This window comes from Ailuropoda melanoleuca, chromosome 14 (assembly GCF_002007445.2).
Source record: "Ailuropoda melanoleuca isolate Jingjing chromosome 14, ASM200744v2, whole genome shotgun sequence".
NCBI lineage: Eukaryota > Metazoa > Chordata > Mammalia > Carnivora > Ursidae > Ailuropoda > Ailuropoda melanoleuca.
Window position 1 is genome coordinate 33,292,475 of NC_048231.1, and position 23,836 is coordinate 33,316,310.

At 53.6% G+C, this 23,836-nt stretch overlaps 1 protein-coding gene across 2 annotated transcripts in view; it reads right to left on the reverse strand.

Moving 5' to 3' along the window:
• SYNE3 (spectrin repeat containing nuclear envelope family member 3) overlaps positions 1 to 21,714 on the reverse strand; it is an 84,323-nt gene extending 62,609 nt beyond the window's left edge. For both annotated transcript variants that reach the window (XM_034642938.1, XM_034642936.1), the window contains exon 1: positions 21,580 to 21,714. The gene's annotated coding sequence lies outside the window, so the exon portion shown is untranslated. The remainder of the gene's footprint in view (positions 1 to 21,579) is intronic.
• Positions 21,715 to 23,836: the final 2,122 nt, after the last annotated feature.

The following is a 23,836-nucleotide window of genomic DNA, read 5'->3' on the forward strand; positions in this document are numbered from 1 at the left end:
CTCCCAGACCCAATCACCATGTTGGTAAAGTGGAAGCAACAGTTGCCACTTGACTTCCCTTCTCTCGGCTTTAAACTGAAAGGTTGTCACGAAGGGAAAGGGCATATCCAACTCACCTCGGGACTTTTTTCTAGCAGAATCACTCGTAGTAGGGGAATTACATGTGGCCAAGAAGCCTCACTCTATCCAAATGCACAGGACGGTAATGATCATTTTCTGTGCTGGGGACGGAAAGGCTAATTGTACTTTGTCACCGGGTCCCAACACGCAAGAGCCATGGGCTAGAGCAAGCCACCGTGAAGCCTGCCTAGCATGCTGGAGAAAATGCTACATTGTTCCAGCCCACAACTCCAACCTGTCACAGCTGGAGACCCTCGTAAGAGCTAGCTCTGTGCACCATACCCTACAAAGGAGATGCTATTATCAGCCCCCTGTTACAGGTAAGGAAACAAAGCACAGAGATCTTTAATAACTTTCCCCAAAGCATGCAAAGCTGGAATTGAAACTTTGACAGTTTGGCTGACAATGTGGCTCCAGAGGCTTCTTCCCCTTGACCACAGCACTTTACCTGTGGACTAGTGATCAGTACCACCTGGTGGGTGTATTAGGGATGGCTGGGAAGCCAAAGGTGTCAGTAAAGTAACAGCCACAGCTAGATGGTAGATGAAAGACCCATGAATGTCCTGTACAGCTCAACCTCATGTTCCAGATGCTTCCTAGAGGAAGTGTTGGCATTTGGGCCAGGCCGATGGCCTTATCAGCAAAGCCGTGTTTTGCCATCTGCCCCTCACACCTTCAGCCCGTGATATACAGCACCAAACAGCACACGCCACTTGACTCCATGACTGTTGTCGATGTGCCTACATTCCCGTTAGACTGGCATCCTCGAGGGTGGAGGCTATGTCTCACCTGCTCTGTCCACACAGGCCTGGAGCAGAGCTGGCATGGAGGGCGGTCGCGCTGCTTACTAACTGAGCACAACATCAACGTTCTTGGAAAGGCAGGCTGGCTTTCATGGGGCCAATCCGGGCCAGGGAGTCGCTGAAGCTGCCCCCAGATTTGAGACTGGCTCCAGATCTCAGGCTGCAGGGCTGGGCTCACAGGATGATGGGACACCCCAAGGAGCCAATGACAGATGCTGCAGAGACCTCCCTGAATCTCAGCATGTAACGATCGGACCACTTCTTAAGAATCCTCTTCTCTAGCTGGGCCATTTTATAGATGGGGAGACTGAGGCTTACAGAAAGAAAGAGACCCACGCAAGATCTCACTCAACGGCAGAGCTATGGCCAGGATTTATCTTGGCACAAATACATCCTATGTAATGCCCAGTTCTTCAAATTGATCCACCGATAAAGAAACAATTAGCTATCATATTTATAGACAGTTAATTTTCAACAAAGGTGCCAAGACAATTCAATGAGAAGAGTCTTCTCAACAAATGGTGTTGGGACAACTTGATATCCACATGCAAAAGACAGAACTTGGACCCCCTACCTCACACCACAGACAAAAAGGAACTCAAAATAGCTCAAAGGTCAAATTGTAAAAAGCCAGACTATAAAACTCTTAGAGGGAAACATAAGCATAAATCTTCCTGGCCTAGGATTGGGCACTGTTATCTTAGATGCGACGCCAAAAGCAGAGGCAACAAAGGAAAATTAGATAAATTGGACTTTATCAAAATTATAAACTTTTGTGCTTCAAAGACACCATCAAGAAAGTGAAAAACCCCACGGAATGAAAGAAATTTTGCAAATTACTTATCTGATAAGGGACTTCCAGAAAGACGAAAACCCAATTATAAAATGGGCAAAGGATCTGAATGACATTTCTTCAAACAAGTAGCAGGTGCAAATAGCCGATACGCACATCGAAAGATGCTCCATGTCATTAGCCATCAGGGAAATGCAAATTGAAACCAAAATGAGACACCACTTCATACTCCGTAGGATGCTTAGAATCAAAAAGATAATTACGAAGCACGTCCAAGACGTGGGAAAAGTGGAACCCTCGTACGCTGCTGGTGAGAATATACAATGGTGCAGCCACTTTGAGAAACAGCCCGGCAGTTCCTCCAATGACTGAACACATAGTTCCCAGAGGACCCAGCAATCCCTGGGTATCTGCCCAAGAGAAATTACAACACGTCCACACTCAGAAACATGTACACAAATGTTCGCGACAGCCAAAAAAGTGGAAACGACCAATATGCCCATCAGCTTATGAATGGGTAAATAAAATGTATTATATCCATACTATGGAATATTATTCAGCAAGAAAAAAAGAATGAAGCAATCATGGTGCCACAATATAAATGCCCCTTGAAAACGTGATGCTAAGGAAAGAAGTCAATCACAAAGGACCACATACCGCACGATTCCACTGATGTGAAATGTGCAGAACAGGCAAACCGATGGACATGGAAAGTAGATTAGTGTTGCCGGGGGGGGGGGTTGGGGAGAGGATGGGGGTGGTGCAGGGGTTCCTCCTGGGGTAATAACATGTTCTAAAAATGATCTCAGTAATGTTTGTACCACTCTGTGAATGTACTAACAGCCATCAAATTACATACTTTAAATGGGTGAACTATATGTTGTGAATTATATCTCAATCAATTAAGCTGTTTTTTTAAAGAAACAATCAGAATCCAAAAACTAAGAGGGCCATTCAAAAAAACCTAGTTTAAGCACCCATCTTTGCTTGAATTTCCTTAAAAATATACCCATCGATAGGCCTATAGGACCCTTGCACACCTCCAGTGATGGGTAGCTCACTTCCTATTCCAGACAGCTTATCCTGTTTTTACATAGCTCAGGTCAGAATGAAGTTTTTCCCTCCAGGGATCGAAACCCTGCACCTTACGTGGTGTGCCCCTTTATAAGGAGCTAAGAAGCTAGTTGAGATCCTTTTAAAAATGGTGAACCCATACCTTCCATACACTGAGCTCGTATTAGGAGCCAGTCCACACGCCCCTCCCTCTCCGGGCTTGCATTACCTCACCTGCTCCTTAAGCTAACTTTGAAGGTCGTTATGAAGAGTCCCTACTGCAAAGATAAGGAAACTGAGTCTCAGAGAGGTGAAATAACTTGACTTTAGCTGCTCAGGCCCACCTGGGTGGCTCAGTTGGTGAAGAGACCGACTTGATTTTGGCTCAGGTCATGGTCTCAGGGTTGTGCGGTTGAGCCCCGTGTTGGGCTCCACGGTAAGCGTGGTGCCTACTTAAATTCTCTCCCTCTGCCCCTCCCCCCCACTCACTCTCTCTCTCTCAAAAATAAAGTAAAATCTCAGAATGGGTCACTGTTGTTGCCCAAGAGGCACAGCTGGGATTTGAACCTGGGTCTGTTGGACTCCAGAGCTGCAGCCTAGCCAGCCGCTTGGGCCAGACCGCTTCTGAGAGCCTGACACCACGCCACCATCCCAACCGGGCTCATGGACATTGTAGGAGTGGCATGAAACTTTCACATCCCACACTGGAACAAACAGAAAGCAAACTCCGCCACCCCAAAGAGGGGCTGAAGGCAGCCCGAGGGGCTGAGCAAAGCGCCGGCCCGGGAGCAGGCGGTGTGGCCGGCCAGGACCGCGTCGCCATGGCAGGCGGGCTGATGCCGGACAGTCTCAGAGGAGCAGAGTGAGGCCTGGGGAAGCATTCCAATGGGCTTGCCAGGGTTTGCAACTCAAGGACACATCACTTGGTACTGGGAATTCCTGTGAGGAACAAACCCTCCCTGTGAGAAGCTACTCGATTCGACAGCTTTTGCTGAGTTAATCACAAAAATATTTTGTTATCCTTGAGAGTCAGGTCTCAGTGTCCAGTTCTAGTTTATAGATGAGGCCACTGAGATGAAGAGGTTGCACGGCCTGCCCAGGGTCCCAGAGCGAGTAGATAGGCGATAAGGAGTCAAATCCAAGATCCATCCGACTTCCATACCCAGACGTGCCCAGTGCTGAGGCCGGCGCGGAGGCTGGTGCAGCCTGCAGGTTACAAAGCTCATGGTCTGCATGACAGCGAACTCTGAATGGGGCCATGACAGGTGCCCAATGGAGAGGCACGCCCGCAGCCCGTGGAGCCTCGAGAAAGAGCGATGCTATTGCTACCAGGAGATCCAGGGAGTGGCTCACGGAGGAGGGGATGCCCTGGCTGAGGCGTGGAGGACAAGCAGAGTCTGGGTAAGATGCAAAGTGGCAAAGAACATGACAAGTGGATGGACCAGTGTGAGCAAAAGCCAGGAGGCAGAAAAATGCAAGGCCAAGTTCAGGCTGCAGAGGGGGCTTGGGAATTGTTAAAGGGAGACGGAAGGAAGCAGTTGTCAGAGAGGTAGGCTCCGGGGCCTGAATGCAAAGGGGTGGACTGACTTTCACTTGCAGGCAATAGGGAGCCAGTGAGGGTCCATGAGTGAGGGAGTGGCATCCTCCAGTCAGTGACAAACCCACAAGTGGCCAGACAGCATCTGCCCAAACTTCTGAAACAACATGGACTCGAGTGAGCACACTCTTTGCACCCTGGCACCTCGGGCCACATGCTGGGAAATGCTTCCTCAAGTGTCGCGTTCCCTAAGGCCTCCTTCTCATCAGAAACCTGCTCTTCCAACACGAGGGCACGGGTTCAAGTCAAAAGATCTTTTCTCGACCACTGATTGAACGTGCAAACATCTGATGAGCTGTGGAGAGCAGCCTCCAGCCCCCCAACAGCACCTGCGCTTGAAGCCCGTCCTCGTGGACCCTCAGCCAGCAAAGCACCCGGCCACGCACCGTGGCCCACGCTATGTGGTGGGTATCAGGTGTCCTGCCTGCTCTACTGTCCCCACCCCAGGCTCATCTGTGACCTGCAATGGCCCTGGGTGGGTGTCAAGTTTACCATGGATCCCAACCCTGTGGGTCGGGGGAAACGTCAGCAATAGCTCCTACATGGGAGGCTCCCCACTGTGTGCCAAGCACAGGGCAGATGCCATGCGTCCCACGCCCACTGACAGCAAGGCAGGAGTGACTGCGCCACTCGACAGATGGGGAAACTGAGGCTCAGAGGGACCCACTGTCCTGCCCAGGCCGGATGGCTACTAGAGCACAGAGATGGGAGCAAGCTCAGGCCTGTCTGCCCCCGCGCCCGGCCGCAAAACGGTCGGCAAAATGAGGAAGTGAGTCAGGAAGGCAAGAGAAGGGGGGTTCCTTTTTGAGTCAGAACAGGATTTCCCATCACACACCCGACCGACTGCAGAGGCACCCAAGCTCGGGGGTAAACCCCAGCGGCTCAGACAGACAGGGCGCCTGGCCGAGGTCAGCCCTGCGCAGCAAGCACGGCTGAGATGGGGACCAACGGTGCATAGCTTGAGGTTACTGCTGATGGGGCTGGTGACACCTTCCCAGTGGGTCTCCTGGCTGTACGGCTCAAAATCCATCAGGTCAGACAGGGACACCAGTCCCAGCTGCAAGGGGCCTTGGGCTGGGGGTTCTAGAAACTGACGGCTGAGAAAAACCCAGCTTTAACTTCTCCCGCCTTGTGCCTTCTCATTCCACCCAGACAGGCCAGGGAAAGATGAAGGGCACGCTCTCAAAGGACCCCAGTGAGCAGACAGAGGCTTGGGTGGGGTTGGGCTCATGTCATCTTCTAAGCGAGAACCACACCGGGCCTGCTTTCCCTCCGTCCCAAAGCCTGGGAGAGGCTGGGTGCCTTTAATGGCAAATCCCGTTTCAACGCCTCCCCTGCACCAGATGATGCGATTGTCGGTCGGGGTCAAGATCACACAAAGGAAGAGAACCGACCAGGCCCTGCACCCTTGGGTGGCCTGATGGCTCAGCCTCTCTTTTGGCTTCTGGAAGATGGCCTCGGCGTTCAGCGTCCTCCCATAGTCTCCCTCCCACTCCCCATCTCTAGAACGCAGCGTTTCTCAACCTGAGACACGTCTCCACCAGTTCACATGTCCTGTGGGAAGCACTCACTATCTCTGTGAACCAGGGACTTTAGTCTGTCCCCTGAGACCCTCAGGGGTGCGCCACGGGGGCTCCTTGAGCCAGGAATCTCATGTCACCTTTTGGGCCTGCCTGTCCTCCTGGTGAGGTCTGCAGGTCTCATGAGGCCCCCTGACTCGGGGAAGACTAACACCAAGCCTGCTACACGCCACCCAGGTTGTTAACCGTGAACAGTTCTCGTTGCAAGTGACCCAGAACATTCCACGGGTGGATGTCACAAACCATCCTTAGCTGTTCCTGTTTCGCTGGACAGCTACATTGCATGTTTGGTGGTGGTCTTCTCAGTTGGACTAGAGAATTTGCAAGTGTATCACTTAACAACTGAGCAAGCCCAGGAGCCCTCTGGCCACAAAGCGGAGTCTCTGATCTACTCTTGCTGGTATCACCCACACAGTAGTTTCCTGACCAGGACACATCATTTTCTTGGCCCTGCACCTTCTTTCTCTTCAGCATCGGTGGCCAACCCTATTTTCCACAAAACAACAAAATGTGTGGTCAAAGGGCCCTAGCTGCCTGGCTTGTGGCAAGGAAGACCAGACAATAGCCAAATCTGGGTGATGTGGGGCAGCGGGGCTGGGCAGGACAGGGAGTGCAGGGCAGGGCTCGTCCGGGTGAGTCACTGTCCTAGACCCCCCCTCCCACCCAGTCGCAAAGGCCTGCCTCTTCTGGACACTTCCCAAGAGCGGCTAAGCCTCCGGAGCCAGCCTGCTTAGCCCAGTCAGACCTAAGCCAGGTGGATTTGACTCCTCTGACTTCACCTTCTCATCTGTAAAATGGGAGTAAGTGGGGGCGCCTGGGTGGCACAGTTGGTTAAGCCGCCGACTCTTGATTTTGGCTCAGGTTGTGATCTCAGGGTCATGAGATCAAGCCTGGCATCGGGCTCCCCACTCAGCGTGGAGTCTCCTTGAGTTTCTCCCTCTCCCTCTGCCCCCTCTCCCCTCCCCCTGCTTGTTCTCTCTCTCTCAAATAGATAAGATCTTTTAAATGGGGTAATAATAACATGAACTTTCTATCACTGATCTGAGAATAAAGTGAGTTCTATCGGTAAAATGCTTAGAACAGCACAGGTAAACAGCAGGTGTCACATATAAGTGTTTTAAATTAATAATAAACTGACAAATGAGAAAAGGAGGAAAAACGAAAGAAAACGAAACAAAAGCAAAGATGCGATATAACAGTCCAGCAAAGAGGAAATGGTGGAGAAAAGTTTGTGGTATCATTTCATGGAATATTCTAGGCCATTCACAATGAAAAAAAACGTGACGGTTCAGACCATGGCATAATGCTGCAGTGAACAGGAGAAAATGGCACGCTGCGAGGCTCCGGGTATTCTGAACCAGGGGTCGGCAAACTTTCTGGAAAGGATCGGGGAGATTCCAGCCATATGGTGTCTGTCACAGCAACTCAGATCTGCCGTTGTGGTGTGAACACAGTTGGGCAATGTGCACACCACCAGCATGGCTGTGTTCCAGCAGCTTTGTTTATAAAACAAGTGGCATCTGGCCAGGGGGCTGCAGTTTGCCAACTCCTGCTGGTAAATTATGCAAAAGCTGTGTCAAAAAAAGATAAAGACTGAAAGGAATATGGAAAGAGACAAGGGGTTCTCGGAGGACAGTGGAATCATAGGTACATTGTTAAAATTTCGATTTCCTTAAAGTGGTAGCCACAGTCTAAAAAAAAAATTAAAGGGCTTTCATGTAACACACTCTAATAATACATTAAGAGATTCCACTGTTCTGTGAGACTTTCAAAACAAGTTCAAATAACTATTGAGCCCAGCGATGGCTCCATGCACCCATCACCGCCTCCTCCAGGAAGCCCTCTGGGATTTTTCAATGGGTAGCGGGCTGGGAACTAACATTGCTAAATATCTAGTAGGTGTCAGGCACTGTGTTCAGTTTTACACACATTCAGCTCATTGAGGTCTCCCACCTACTCTCAGACCCACAGTAGGGATGATTGCCTTTTTTAAAAGGAAATCAAGATTCAGAGGGGTTACATAACCTGCCCAAGGTCACACAGCAAGTAATCCTGCTGCCTTCTTTCCTCTTAGCAGAGCCCAGGAGGTTTAAAATTGTCTCCATTTGGCTGAAGCAGCAAGGTGATACCCACTGGGCTATCCAGAAGAGTCCACACCCTGTATTGTTAACCCCTGCCTTGTATCTGCAAGCCTCAGAGCACCCTGGAGACCTTCCCCCAGGGGAACCTTCCGTCTCTGGAGTCCAAGGTCAACTGTTAGCTGGCTGTGCAGATTATAATTAGCACATGCCTGCTCCTGCCAGGGCTTCAAGACGCCAGGTTTAGGATGTGTCTGTGGGAAGCCAAGGGCACCTGGCTTGTGGACTGACTTCTGTTCCTCTGTGCTGCGGGGTCTCAGCATGAGGGTGTTACCCCCAGACTCACATCCTTGTAGACTCAGAGGTGCCACCCGAATTGCCCGGACCTCAGCACCAGGCTGAAGCCACCCCCTGGGACTCAGGGGAGCGGCGTGTTTCCCAGTCTCAGGGCACTGTGGCCCTACACCTCTCCTGGAAGGGCCTGTGGGCTTGAGCTCCCCGTCAGTCCCAGGGGACAGTACTCCACTGTGAGGGGCAGCCCATGGCAGCCGATGACGCTGTCATGCTCTGTATCCCCCTTGACCCTCTCCCTGGTAGTCTCCTGCCTGAGGCTGGAGCGAGACAGATCCTTTTCCTCCTGGAAAAGCCTGGGCTCCCTGGTTCTTGCCACCAGTCCCTTCACAAGCCCATTTCCCTTCTTGCTGTTGCCCCGGCAAGGTTACCCACCCAGTGTGGGGAGAAGGGTGGCCAGCATGTGAGCCTGGTACTTGGTACTCCCACCCTGAGGAGAGGGGCAGACACACACTCAGCTCCCACACAAGGCACCAGACTCCAAAATGTGTTCCCTACTCCCCACATACACACACAGTGCTGGCTTTGAACGGATTTCCTTAAAGGGACTGATGGCCCACATGCCAGCAACCCTGAGTTGACCGCACTGCACAGCAGGGCTGCCACCACCCAGGGGAAGGTACCCTCTCTCTGCCTCCATGGGAAGGCAGGCCTGACCCATCAGCACCCCTGCCCCCCACCGGGCTACAGCCTCCATCCCCAGCCTGCTGACAACTGGCAGGGGCTCAGTGACTTCCCTCCCCCTTTGCATTTCCTTCAGAGCATATGCTACCTTCTGATACGGTCTGTGTAGTTATTGCCTGCTTGTTGAATCTAGAGAATTCTAGATCTTTCTAGAATGTACATTCCATCAGAAAAGACACTCTGCCAGTTATGTCCACTGCTCCCATCCCACTTCCTGGGACAGCACCTGCCACACAGTAGGGCCTCAGCAAAGAATGAATGAATGACTCTCGGCTCTACGTGCTCAGTGTCATTCATTTCTTCAAGAAACCTTTACAGGGCCTCCAGGTGCCAAGTGCAACAGAGGAAACACTACAGCGGGGACCTTCCCTCGAGGAGCTCGCAGTGTATGCGGAGAAAGATGCAGAAACAAAGAAGCCCAGTTAGGGAGCTGAGTAAGGTTTGGCTCAGAGGAACACAGTGGGGGTGGGAGACACTGCTTGTGGTGAGGGGCCAAGGGATGAGTCACAGAGGGGGTGGCCTAGGGACGGGGAACAGTGGCAAAGCATGAACGAGCATCTGAGTCATTTGCCCCAGCCTGGTGGAGACCCTCCACCCCCAGCCATTCACCCCACAGCATTTACGAAACGCTCTGTGCTCTGGGACCCGCGGTGGGGCTGGGGGGTGGGGGGGGGTGGCTTCTCCCGTCATGCGCCCACACACCCAGGGGACAGCAGAGCCCATGATTCCTCATGCACAGGGGCTCTGAGCAGACACTGAGGCTCAGGGGAGAGGTGACCCCTCCACCACTGCCCAGCCATGACCCAAACTGCCCAATGCTGCAGTCAGGGTGGCGTGACCGACTAACCAACGGGGACCAATTGTTCCAGTTTGCTCCAGACTTTCCCTGTTTCTGCCCTGAAAGTCCTGTGTCCCAAGAAACCCCTCCATCTAGGGCAAACTGGGGACAGTTGGTCCTATCTGTGTCCATCTTTCTTTCTCTCCTAAGACCCCTCCCCCCAACTCCTGACACCCCTGTTCCCACCCCAATCTCCCAGCCACTCACAGGTGGGGGCTGGGTTTCCAGCAACCTGTGTCCAAGTCGCTTGTCCTCAGGTAACCGAGAGAGAGATGTTCCAGGTTACAGACGGGGCAGCTGACCGGCGAGTCCAATGTCCGTGTGTCCTGGCTTCTCTGATGAAGCCTTCAGACAAGGGCAAGGGGTTCAGGAAACCCTGGCTCGGCCCCCCTCCCCCAGCTCGCAGCCTAACTGCAGCTAGCCCACATGTGCCGATCCCTCCACGGTCTCCCTTGCCTGGGCTGTATTTCCAGAGGCCTCCACAATCCAAGGTCGGGCTTCCTCCACAGCCTTCTTTTGTGCATTCAGAGCAAGGCCCACAGCAGGCGCCCGACAAACACATGCTCAGGCAACAGGCCACTAATGATGACATTTCCATCTCTACTTTACAGAAGGGGAAACCAAGGCCTAACACTAGTTAGCAACTCACCGCCCGTATTTGTTTTCTAAGATCCCGATGATCCCACTCTTCAAATGCAGCTACCCTGAATCCAGTCTTCTAGAACCTTCTAGAGCCTTCCCCACCAGCCCCACAGAGACTCAGACACCACAGATGTTCTTGCCCAAGGGGAGTCAGATAAAGACTTCCCCAGATGCCTGTTTCCAGGCTGCGACTCCTAAGCCAGAGCACCCTGTAGAGCGACAAAGTTCCCCCTAAGATATTTACAGAAAACCCTCAGCCTGGAGCCCCCCCACAAGCTGCTGGAAGTCTGTGAGATCTCCCAAGTGATGCTTGTTCCCCAAAGAATTTGAGGCACAGCATAGAGGAGTTACAAGAGCCTGGCTGTAAATGGAAAGATGCTGATTACATTAACGGCTCAGCAAGTACATAGCTGAATTAGATTTAATCGCCTCTCTGGTCCCCTGCAAGAGCATGGCATGGAAAGAGCTAGCTCCTTCGAGTTACACGTCTTCTAGATCTACTATTTATTATCAGCTGTGACCTTGGGCAAGCTCTGTAACTTCTCTGGGCCCCCTTCTCCATAAAGTGCCAAATAAAACCTAGTGCGCAGGGCTGCTGGCTGAAGGGAAGAAGTCCTCCCATCTACCTGTGCTCCTGAACTCGTTGCAGAGGGGCGAAAACATAGCGACCTTTCAGGAGAGTGTGCTATGTACCTGGAATATGTTAAGACTTGCATTGATCATTCCATCGATGTGGTAGGTCCCACTATTCTTGCCTCTCCAGATGGAAGAAGCAAGGCTCAGAGAGGCTGAGCCACTTGCCCAAGGTTGCACAGCCAGCACAGAACAAGTTTTCTTTCTCCAGGTTCCTCTCTTCTTTGCCACTAGACTTCAGGTTTAGCTGAATGTGGGAACTAAGTCTATTCTAAGGTTCTATTCTAAGCAGCAGGCTAAAAAGAGTGAGACCTGTCTCAGAACTATTTTTCAGAGCTGAAATGATTAGGAAAACAACTTGCTCCAGTCTGCAAGACCCACCCTCCCCTGCAGCAGGGGCTTCTAGAACAGAGCCTGCAAACTGTGACCCATTGCCCATTTCAGTATACAGCTTTCCAGCCAAGAATGATGTTTCTGTTTTTAAATGGTTGGGAAGGGGCACCTCAATGGCTCCATGGGTTAAGCGTCTGCCTTTGGCTCAGGTCATGATCCCAGGGTCCTGGGATCCAGTCCTGCATGGGGCTCCCTGCTCAGCCGGGAGTCTGCTTCTCCTTCTCCCTCTGCCCCTCCCCCTGCTCATGCTGTCTCTCTCTCATAAATAAAATATTAAAAAAATAAATGGTTGGGGAAAAAATGGAAAGAGTAATATTTTATGATAGGTAAAAATGACATGAAACTCTTAATTCCCGCATCCGTAAGCAAAGTGTTATTGGCCCGCAGCCACGGAGCGTTACATCCAACAGAACTGAATAAATTACAACAGAGTCTGTGTGGCCCATCCGGCAAAGATAGTTACTGTCTATCCCACCACAGAAAAGGTTTGCTGATGCTATTTATCAGCTCAAGAGAAATACCTCACCCCACCCCCACCGATCAAGCACAGCATTCCTGAGAGGTCTGGAAATCTCGAAGACTCCATACTATTCCTTTCAGCAAAAAGTCTGCAATCCCTGATACCCAGAACGGGCTGACCAGTTAAAACACAACAGGAACCTCACACAATCAGGAAAGAAAGGCACGGAGGCAACAGGTGGTTCCCCCAGACACAAGCAGGAAAAGCGGCTGGGGCCAGCCAGGGTCTGTTTGCCTGAAGTTCGGTTTCTATGACCCTTCCAGATAGTTTAAGGACTGGGGGCAGGGGCGAGGGCCCTCCTCCATCTGAGAGGTCAAGGCCTGGGGCCAGCACTGCTGGGTCTGCCCTGGGGCAGCGGATTTCTGGGTTCCCTGACCTGATTTGCCCTTGTGCCGATGTGGGTGCCAGGGTCCTATGGAGTCAATGCCGGTAACGTGGCATTCACCTGGTTTCTGCAGCAATGTCTCGGGGGGGGGGGGGGAANAGCCCCGAGTACTGCACAGGGGACTTCTTGAGCTGCCACTATGACCCAGGACAGGTGGAAACCCAGGGCAACAGAGAGAACCAGCTGGCCCGCTGGGCGGGGGAGTCACTGAGTAAAGCAAGATGGGGACATCTCATGCCCAATCACCCCCAGATCTGTGAATGGACTCCTCTGGGTCCAGGGGGCTGGTGTGAACAGTCTGGGCTATCTGTCCGTTTTGTTAGGCCGTCCATGGTGAGTACCTCTCAGATCCATCAGGACGTGGGACCTGGAGGGGCCCTTTGAGGTCACCTAGGTACAGTTTTTACATACTTTGGCCATCTGTGCATCATATCTGTGATTATGGCCACATCTAGGGATGCCTGCTCTTACTATGTTTTCTCATTAGTGTTTTTTTTTTAATTCTCCCCATTTAAACTTAAATTTCTTTTAAAAGGAGAATTTTTATCTTTACCTCAAATAGAAAACCAGAGTATCAGTTACCATGTACAGAGCATCATAAGGGATAAACACAGTGCATATAAACACCATTTATTTAACTCCATCTGAAACTGTTGCCAGCTTGTGCCTGAGGCCTGCTCCTAGTTAGGGACGGGCAAGCATTAGAGCCAGACTGGCACCACACGGAGACAAAACCCAGGAGCTCTCCACCAGCCCATGCAGCAGGTCACTCGGAGAGCTTTTAAAAAACTCAGATAAGGAGCCCTAGGTCCAGAGATTCATACACTGGCCTAAAGTGAAGGCTAGGTGATTAGGAAAACATTGCACAATCAGAAGGATAAAGGGGAAAAGTCAAAGGGAAGATAGAGAGGAAGATGGAGAAGGGAATTGCTGTCATTCCCTGCTCTGAGCACGTGCCACCACATTCATTCTGCCTGTGACCAGGAGCCCCCAGTCCAAACTCAGACTGGTTTACATCCTTGCACTGTACTAAGGACCCTGGGGCTCAGGGCTGGGATAAGACCGGAGGGCCTAGTGCGGTGACACTGACTTTTTCCCATAGTCAATTCTATAAAAGAAAAAAGTCACACTGGCCATTAGGGATGGCCGGGACTCTGGGAGGGAAATGAACGATCAAGGTACACAGTCTGCACCCTATACACACCAATAAAACTATTCCCAAGGAGGGGGCAGTCTCCGCCCATCGCACCCCTGGGGCCGGCTAGAGCAGGGGCCCCAGCCAAGAACACCTGAGCCAAGGGCTGACTCACCAGCAGCTGTGCCGTTCCAACCACTGTGAGTGCCAGGGCGGAGGCAGGCGGAAGTGGCCAGCTCCGTGCACGTGACCCACACTGCCACCAAAGTCACTTCCCCAGCTAGGGAGCACCCCGGGAAAAGAGGGAGTGCTCAGGCAAACTGGAAATGGAAGAGCCAGACCAGCTGGGACCAAGCGCTCACTTGGAGCTGGGAATTCCTCGACTTCCAGTGATCCTGTCGGCCCCTTGCGCAGCTCCGCAGGCAGGTGTGACCAGCCCCAGGAGCAGGTGAACTGGCCTGGCCCATGCAGGTGATGTGACTTACCAAGATCACACTCACCAACCAGACTCCTTCCAGCCACAGGGCACAGATATGCCTCTGGAGCCTTCCTCCCCCGTGCCGCTCAGCTGACGTCAGCTGACGGTGGCCCAAGGCACAGGGCTTCCAGTGAGGGGCAGGGCGACATCCCAGCCACAAACTCGTGCCTCTCAGCCTCCCAAAGCCAAGTGGCTCCAGCGAGGAGCCGCCGCATGGCAAACCCCAATGCTACCCAGAGGCAACAAGTGCAGGGACTTACGGGGCCACCGCCTCACTTCACCAAAGGAGCACATGCACAGGCAAAGACTGCTGGCGGCAGCTGCCCTCCCCCCTCCCAGGCATTTTGGTGGTTTTACCTAGAAGGAAATGGGGGCAAGAGGTACCACAGATGGGATTTTTACGAATCCATCTTCTAAAATTACTTCTGAGCCAAGTCGAATGTGAAAGCAGCAAACAGATAAACAGGCAAATTACATAAGCCAGGCTTCCCCGCTGCCCAGTCCCGAACGAAGGAATTTAACCTGACAAACCCAACTGGCTCACATCCAGCCAACAACAGCCTGCTTGTGGTCACCAAGTTCTCAACAGCGAGTAAGCAAACCTCAGGCGGGGCTCCGGGGACCGAGGGAGAAAAGGGTGTGGTCGGGGTGGTCAGGGTGGGGCGCCCCAGGGTGGGCCCCCGCGCTGGAAAACCTGTGGCATTCCTGGACCCCGTGACACTGGCCCCACAGAAGGGATTTCCTCTGAAGAATGGCCTGTCAGCCTGAGAGCCACTGGGGGAGGCGGAGAAAGAACTCGATGCTTAGGGAGGAGGCCTGAGTTCTCAGTGTGACTCACTGCGCCCTGCCCAGCGCGCTCCCACCAGGGAACATGGCAAGGCCAGCGGAGGCTGGCGGGTCCCTGCACGAGCTGTGGGGTCACATAATCGGAGCTAAATTCTAACTCTGCTGCAAAGTGGCCGAGGGCAGGTGGTGGAATGTCTCCCTAAAGTGGGACCCTCAGAGCCTGCCTCCTGAGCTATTGGGAGGGTAGAGAGGGAAAAACCCCGCGGGGAACACTCAGAGCAAGGTGGCCACTCCCGAGCGCTGAGCAGACACTAGCCACCACAATCAAGCGTGCCGGGCCCCCCAGGGGGCCGTTAGTTTCTACTTCCATTCATCCCATGAGCAGGGATGGAGCAGCTACGACCAGGGCAAAGCTCTGGGGACAGAAAAAGTCCTTGCCTTCATGGCGTTGATGTGCTAACAGGGGAGATGGAAGATAAGCGCAAGAGCAAATACGTAGGATGATTTCAGGTGGTGATAAGTGCAAGAGAGACTCAGGGAATGCGCGTCAGACGTGAGCTCCAGTGGGGGCCAAGAGATGTCAGATCCCAGACAGGCTCCAGGTCCAGCGCCGGCCGTGGAGAGCCCAGAAAAATGGACAGCTCTCCAAGAGGACAGTCTCCAAAGAGGGCCACAAAGGGAGGTGACCAGCGTCCCACCTTCTCTCCCCAGCCTGGGGTCCTGACTCTGGAGCCTACCTTTCTTCTCAGTGTCCTGGGAATCACCAGGATCTGCCCCATCCACTCCGGTTGGGGGTGCTCATTAGGGTGGCATCAGCACCCCTATAGTTTGTAAGATCCGATTTTCAAGTGTAGAGCCTTTTAATTAAATAATAAAAGCGAGGGAATGGGAAACCCTTATCTCTGCCCTCAAGGAGGTCTCGATCCTTGGGGAATCAGACAGGACAGCTGAAATTTGAATGCCGAGTGGAAAGTACAATGGAAACTGGAAAACAAACCCCCAACCCTGCTGGGTGGCCGGAGGAAGGCTTCTAGGAGGAGGAGATATCTAGCAGGTGTTGGGGGGGAGGAGCGGGGGGGAGGGGGGTAGTGGGGCAGAGGTCACAATGAGAGGGCAGGTCTGGAGGTGGGGAAAGTCCAGGATGGGTTTGTATTTCTTGGGACCAGGAGGTAGCCCAGGTGACAGAAGGCACGAAATGCCAGCCGGCCAGCCTGGGGGCCTGGGACTTGTCCTCAGAGCAAGGGGGAGCTCCTGGAGGGGATAGGCAGGGACGCACTTGCTTAAGTGAGCTGGCTTCTCCTAGGGTGGGCAGATTGCAAGGGGAGACTTAGAGTCCCCAGACACCCCATTCGAGGCCATGGTTCTTGGAAGAGAGGACATCCAGACTTCCAAGCACCCTTGAGCTCTCCTAATTTCAGCTTCCCATTTCGAAGGGCAGGGAACAGAGGCTGGTCCAGGTGAAGGTCAGTGTGCCTGGGGATGGGCTGGTGCCTCCCGACATCACAGAAGGGCCAGCTCTTTGAAACAACAAGGGAAGAGGCTACCCCCAGTGAGTCAGCCTGCTGTATTATTTCAGCAAATGTCACTTGGGAGGGGCTCAGCCCTTTCCAGACCTTAAATAAAACTCTTGGCTTAATTAGAGTCCCACCAGTGACTCCAGGGGCCCACCTCTTCTAGGCAGGCCTCAGTGATGAGCCGGAGGGCCTAACCCTGAAGACAAGCCTGTCTACACGGCACGCCCAGCCCACCTTGTGCTATGGCATGAATGCAGATGAAACAGACTTTCAGGGAAGGTGGCTTCGAGGGAAGAGTACTGGCCAGGGACCAGAAGCCACCATCTCAGACCCCAGATCGGCCCCAAGGCACCAGACAGACCTGGGCCAGGCACTTCCGCTGAGACTCCGTTTCCCCACGGGTAAAATTAGAGGCTCAGATGAGATGAAGTCAAGGCTCGGGCTGGCTTATTCTCCATGACAGCCGTCACTTCCAAACCCTTCGTGAACATGGCACACGCAGTCTCCGAGGGCACATACACGGAGGGCTTGTTTCCCAGCCTCTGAAAGCTGCCTGGCTTGCGCATAAGCCCTGCCCAGTGTAGCTTTTTTCTGACTTTTTAAAATTAAAATGATCACGTTAGTTTAATCTCAGATATGCCACCTGTTTCCCTGTCTGTCCCGAGGAGGAGGAGGCCACGGCCTTTGTCACCCTGGTGGCCTGGGTGTGGCAGGCGGTGTTGGGATGACAGTCACGCAGGTGTGGCAGCCCAGAGCGACCTGTCTTCCCTGCCTATGTGCCTAATGTTGACCTTGGCCGGGGCACTTCCATTAGCCGTAAAACCAGCAGGTTGGTCCAGGTGACCCGAGGTTCCTCCCACCTCAAACATTTCAGGACTTTCTGATTCATAAGCATAAATCATTACACCGAGACTTTCCAAACTCCTGTTGATCACATGAGATGGCCGTGTTCACACCACCTACTAGTTGTTAGGACTTCAGAAAAGGGAGACGATTTCTCCAACAAGAAGAAGCTGTGTGTCTAGCATACACTAGGATTTGTGTTTATTTCTTAAATCCAGCCAGATCAACATCTGAATCCAGGGCAAGAGTCTGATTGCCTAAGAAGGCTTTGTGAAATATTTCATATTTCCTACTACCGTTTAATTCTATTTGCACGTAAGATTTGATATACACAATGGAATGTGTATGTGTGTGTATAGAAACAGATATTTGTAAAGATGAAGCATAAAAATATTTTAAAATAGCACCCACGAGCATACCACTCGACAGCAGAAACGGAACATAAGGGATGCCACCGAGCGTGAAGCTGGCTCCTCCCTGACCCTGTGCCCTCTTCCCCACCAAAGATAACCACCCCGATTTGGGGTTCCCATTCTCCTGCCTTTTATAAAACCCGCTTCAATCTGTGGACCAGGATCTATGCAGAGAGGCGCACAGGAAACATACATATTCTTACAAATAGTTAGAGGGCGAATTCCTTTGAAGACCCCAGGACCCTCCCAATCCCCTCTTACCCGCCATGCGCCCCCCAATGGTCATCTTTGACTCATTTAAAGGTGATCACTTCTCCCATTTTGCCATTGCTTTACTTCCAGTGTATCTATCGCTTAAGGACTCGTAGCTAGCGTTTGCATTTTTAGCCTCATAATTAGCAGCTCTCTGCCCAGCCTTTCAAAGCATTTCGGAGATGCTGGGATTCCCTGCCCAGAGTCTGCAGCCTAGAAATCCAGGCAAGAGGTGCAGGCCGCTGCACATTGTTACAGTAACACTAAGAGGATTAGTAATAATAAAACCACAGTAACTCCTCCTATGATGTGTCCCCACCCTGCAGGGCATTCTGCTGAGCCTCGTCCCCCATTGTCCCATTTATCCCCACAGCAATCCCGCAGGGAGGTGTGGGACCTCTTATCTCTATTTTAGAGATGACAAAACTGAGGCTTTGGCTGCTGGGACTGTCCCCCAACTGCTTCCTAGCTGCTCAGCCCCACGAATGCCAACGCCGTCCCCCCAATCCCGAGACAATGACTCCCTGGGGGGTGGAGAGGGTCAGCAGAGAATTCCAGAACTTCCATCTCCTCCTCCCAGGTTCCTCTCTCGGTGCCCCTGTTGAGCTACTTTTCGATGTTACAAGGAGAAAAAGTTCAGAATCCATTCTTTTCCAGCAAATTCTACCAGTGTCTTAATGACAACCAGGATCCTGCCTCATTGTCAACACTGTTCTCCTGATGATCATCGGATAACACCGTGCTTCTATTGTCTGAGACACACTGCGGGGGGGTAATGAAGAGCAGCAAGTCAAAAGCCCAGAGTTCGAATCCTGCCTATGCCGCTCCTGGCCTCTGCATCTGTCTCCTCATCTGTAAATGGGCCAGCAGTGGCAGCTTTGGCTGCCGTCAGGGCCATAGGAGAGACAGGAAATGCTTCCTAAGGACCCACAGATACATGGGGTCCCCTGGCAGGCCCCTCTCAAATCTCTCTGCCTGGGTCAAAGACCCAAGGGTGCACCCAATGTTCATAGCAGCATTGGCCACAATAGCTAAATCGTGGAAGGAGCCGAGATGCCCTTCAACAGATGACTGGATTAAGAAGATGTGGTCCATATATACAATGAAATATTACTCAGCTATCAAAAAGAACGATTTCTCAACATTTGCTGCAACATGGACGGCACTGGAGGAGATAATGCTAAGTGAAATAAGTCAAGCAGAGAAAGACAATTATCATATGATTTCTCTCATCTATGGAACATAAGAACTAGGAAGATCGGTAGGGGAAGAAAGGGATAAAGAAAGGGGGGGTAATCAGAAGGGGGAATGAAGCATGAGAGACTATGGACTCTGAGAAACAAACTGAGGGCCTCAGAGGGGAGGTGGGTGGGGGAATGGGATAGACAAGTTGATGGGTAGTAAGGAGGGCACGTATTACATGGTGCACTGGGTGTTATACGCAACTAATGAATCATCGAACTTTACATCAAAAACCAGGGATGTACTGAAAGGTGACTAACATAATATAATAAAAAAAACATTAAAAAAAAAAAAAGACCCAGGGGTGGAAAGGCTCCAGGGCCACCCGCCACTGGACAGACACAGGGATTTAAGGCAGAGAGGAAAGGGCAGAGCTGCGGACTCAGGTGTCCCCGCCAGGTCCCATCATAAACTGTGACAGCTGCTTGCACCTGCTGCGTCTAAGTTGCCCATGTTGTTCATGGAACGTCTCATTTAATGCTCACAGCACCCAAGATGGGGGCACTATGGTTACCCCCCCCACCTCATGGGGAAGAAAATCCAAGCTCTGAGAGGTGAAGTGACTTTTTTCATGGCCAAGGCTGAACTGGACCCAGGTGGTCTAACGTGGCCACCCCCACTGTTAACAGCTGGGCAACACGGGAGGTCCCTCTTGCTCTCAGGGGCTCCAGGGTCTTCAGGGGGATGTGCTGGACCTGTCCAGTCTTACCTCCCCAGAGCAGAAGTCACCCTACAGACAAGCCAGGATCCCCCAACTATCTTGGCCCCAGGTTTTGGCATCACGAGGCACAGCGGCCACCCAGGCAAGGCCAGGTCTGCAAGGGCTACAGAACATGAAAAGCAGCTGGGAGAGAGGGTTGGTTGTTCCCATGGAGACAGAAGGAGTTCAAACTCACCCTGAGGGGTGCCTGCAGGGGGCCAGCCTGCATCCTGAGGCAGAAACCAGAGCCTGGATTCTCAGCCTTCCCCTCAGGGCCACCAGCAAATCCTCGGGCCTCCACAGGACCCCCAGCAAGACAGAAGTTCCAGAAATAAGCCTTCCCTGCCCACTGCCCCCCTCCAGCTGCCCTCAGAGGGGCCTCTCTAGCTGAAAACGGCGCCCCGGGGCCAGCACGCTTGGCACAGCTGTGACTGTCGCAGCCCAGTGCAGTCCTGCTTGAGGAATGTGCAGACCCACGCGTGTCAGAGAGCCTCGCTGGGGCACGGTTACAGGAAACAGAGCAGAACAACCCGTTGGCACCAAGTTGTCGCTCCCGCCTCCCAGCTCCTGACCCCTGGGGGCTGCTGGCTGTGCAGACGGCAGGGCCTGAGCCTCTGAGAGAGCCAGCTTCTGTTCTTGGCTGCGCAGCTCTGTGCAAATCACTCCCCATCTCTGGGCCTGCTTTCTCTCTTCTGGTGGATGAAGGAGGTTGTCCCGCCAAACTCAGGACAGTGATTTTGTGACATGCTCCCTTTTTCTGGGAGGACCATCTCTTTTCCCCATTGTGTCCTCCTGCCCTCACTCCCTGGGGATGGGGCATGCTACCTGGGCATGTCAGTCTCCCCAACTGGTGCCAGAAGGAAGTTAACCCTTCAGAGGTGAAAGAGACCGGGGACCTGGGAGAGGGTCCCAGGGCAGCCTTGGGCCACAGCTTTTGGGCCAAAGTGAAAAAACAATAACATTCATTATCACCCCACCGCAGCCTTATAGTTTTGAAGCAGAGACTGGCTGCGCTGCATGGGGCACTCACCGGCTCCTGGGTTGACCACTGGGGTCCCTCCACCAGATCCCCTATAGAGTCAAAATCTCAAGACCCTAAGCAGCATCCATTTGGGGGTCGCTCAGGCCCTGCAAGAGATCTTTGGCCTCACTACCCCCCGCTTGAGAGTTGTGGGATGAGGCTCAGAGAGGCCGAGGGGCTTGCCCAGAGCTGCACAGCCAGGAGGTGTCTGAAGGAAACCGAGACTGCCTGGCGCGACCTCCCCCGCCTAGCGCGCGGGCTCTGGGCTGTCTCAGGCACTACGAGGCGAGCGCGTGGTCGCCAGGACCGGGTGTTCCCGCCCGCGTTTACTGCCCAGGCCCGGGACACGCGGCGGCGCGGGCCCGCGGTGACAGGTCCTCTGGCCCCGAGCGGAGGCTGAGCGAAAACTGGAGGCGGCACCCGGCCCGCCGGGGACACGCTACCCAGGGCTTAGGGGCTTTTACTTGGGGGCCGCGCCTCCAGGCTTGGGGAGCGGAAAGGATCGGAGACTTCGCAAGCGGCAGGGAACGGTTGGGTTTAAACTAAAAATACCCGCCCGCCCGCAGCTGTCACGCAGGGCCCCCGCCCCCGCGCCCGGCGCGCCTCCCCGGGTCCCCTCGACTTTCGGCGACCCATACCTCTGGGGGACGCGTCAGGGCTGGGCGGGGGGCTGCGGCCCCGACCCTCCCCGCCCCTGCTTGGACCTCGGGTCCCGCGCCACTTACCCGGCCCGGAGCGTGCAGGAGCGCAGCGCCGCGGGCAGCTCCGGCCCAGCCGCCCTCCTCCCTGCGTCCAGGCGGCTCCGGAGCGGGGCGGGGCCGGGGCGGGGCCGGACACTCGCCCCCCCCCAGCCCCGCCCAGTCCCCTCGGGGACCAGCCGCGGGAGCCGCCCCCGGGCCGTGCCATCGGGCAGGGCTGGAGAAGGACGCTCCTGGCTCCGCGCGCTCGGCCGAGGACCCTGGTGCACCGCCCCAGCCCCACGGCGCCTAATCGCAGACCCCTCCGAGGGAGGGAGCGCTGCCGCGGGGGCTCCCCATCCTCACCCCCGGCCCCAAGCCCAGGGCTGCCCACTCTGGCCCGGGAGCTGCCCGGATCCCCGGACCCCCTGCCTGCCTCCGCCGGGGCCTCATCCTTGAGGATGGCACGGAGCTGTTTCTCCCCCCGGGGAAAGTTGGATCGGGGAGGGAGTTCCTCTGGCGTCCAGATTTGGGGAGAAGGCTAAGGGGATGACGGGTCTTGCCCCCTCAAGAGCCGAGGTCGGGCCAAAAGCAAGGGCACTTCTCCCGGAGGCGCGAAATCCAAGAAGGAAGTGACACCTATCAGCTGGCCTGACAGTGGGGGCGCCCCATCCGGTCCCTCCTACCCTACAGTGCCTGGAGCCACTGCGCACGGGATCTCTGGGCCTCAGTCTCAGATGGGAGCCCCCCAGGATGCCCAGAGGGGGCGAAGGCGCCTGAGCCGCAGGAATGGGAATTCTAAGCATAATCTGGACCTCCAACCAACTCAAGGCCCCGAAAAGTGTCTCCCTTTTCTCCCAGCGCCGCACTCCCACCCAAAAGACACATCCTCTCAGCCTTGATCAGCGACTCCACCAACTCTTAAACCTTGCAGCACGCCCTCCGGATCTTATCTGCTTCCTTGCCTTTGGCTCCCAGTGCACTAGGGCCCTTTGAACTGTCTCTCCACCCCAGCCCTGATCTTTGTCAGAGTAATTACGTGTTTGCCTGATTGGTTCTGTCTGGATGGGGATGAAAGCCGCCAAGGACACAACTTGTGGGACTGCGTACTGTGGGGACTCCAGTCTCCACAATCTAGATGTGGCTGCGCCCATTTTGCAGATGAGAGGGTGAGGGCTGGGCTTGAGGAGTTAGGGAGCTGGCCCAGATCTACTGCTTCCCAGAGGGTGTTTTCCTCTTTTGTTTCTTAGTGAGGTTGGCAGGTCCCCTATCCATATTTGTTGAATTAATCAGTCCTAAGACAAAGATTAAATTGTAAAACACGACCAGATAGTAATGGTGTGTGCGTGCACGCTGCGCATGCGTGTGTATGGGGGTGTGTATGTGTGTGTATGTGTGTGTGTGTGTGTGTGTGTGTCTTTTCCAAACTGAGGGCAAAGTAGAAGAATGCCAGAGCCCAGAAGTAACACTGGGGTAGACCTAGCTGGAGTTAGAATGCCAGTGTCAGCCACACATTAAGCTGTAATTATCCATTCTCTCTCCCATGCTTCCCCTTGACCAGTTCTAGGTGTCCTATTGTGTTTCTCATGATCATTCTGCCCCCGTCTGAGGTGCTGTCACAAGCCTTGGGGTTCCAACAGCCAAGCTGAAGGGGCAGACAGCAGGCAGCAATTATTATGATACTTGGCGCTTGGATAACCCTCTTTGTTTTTCCAAATGCTTTCACGTGTGCCTCCTCATGACCTCTCTGCCGAGGTCTTCCACGTGGTTAGGAGAAGTTTAATTGGTCTGTCTTAGGACGGAAACGAAGGCACACAGAGGTGAGGTGCTTTGCACAGGGAGGAAGATGGTCCCACCAGCACTGCTGGAAAGGGGGAGCAGCGGGCCATCAGAAGTCAGCTTTCTGCAGTGAGAGATGGTTTGGCACCGTTGGGGTAAAGGGCTCAGGCTCTGGCACTAAACTGCCCAAGTTGGTGACTCTCTGCTCATTACTCATCCTTGGTTTCCTCTTCTGTTACATGTGCCCAATAAGAAGAATCCATCTCAAGCGGTTTTGCACCTGGTAGTGTGTGCACCCCGCTCATGGGAGCTGTTCCGGGTACAGCATGATCTCGACAGGCTCTGCTACACAGCTCTTCAGTCTATCATCAGACATTTCCTGAGCACCTACTATGTGCAAGTCCCTGGGGTTATGGAGAGTGAGAAATGGACAAGGTCACAGTGCAATGATTCCGTGTCCAGGGGGCTGTTTCCTGAATGGGATGGTGGTGTGCCTAGAGATGCCCCGACCCCCCCAAGCCCCCCC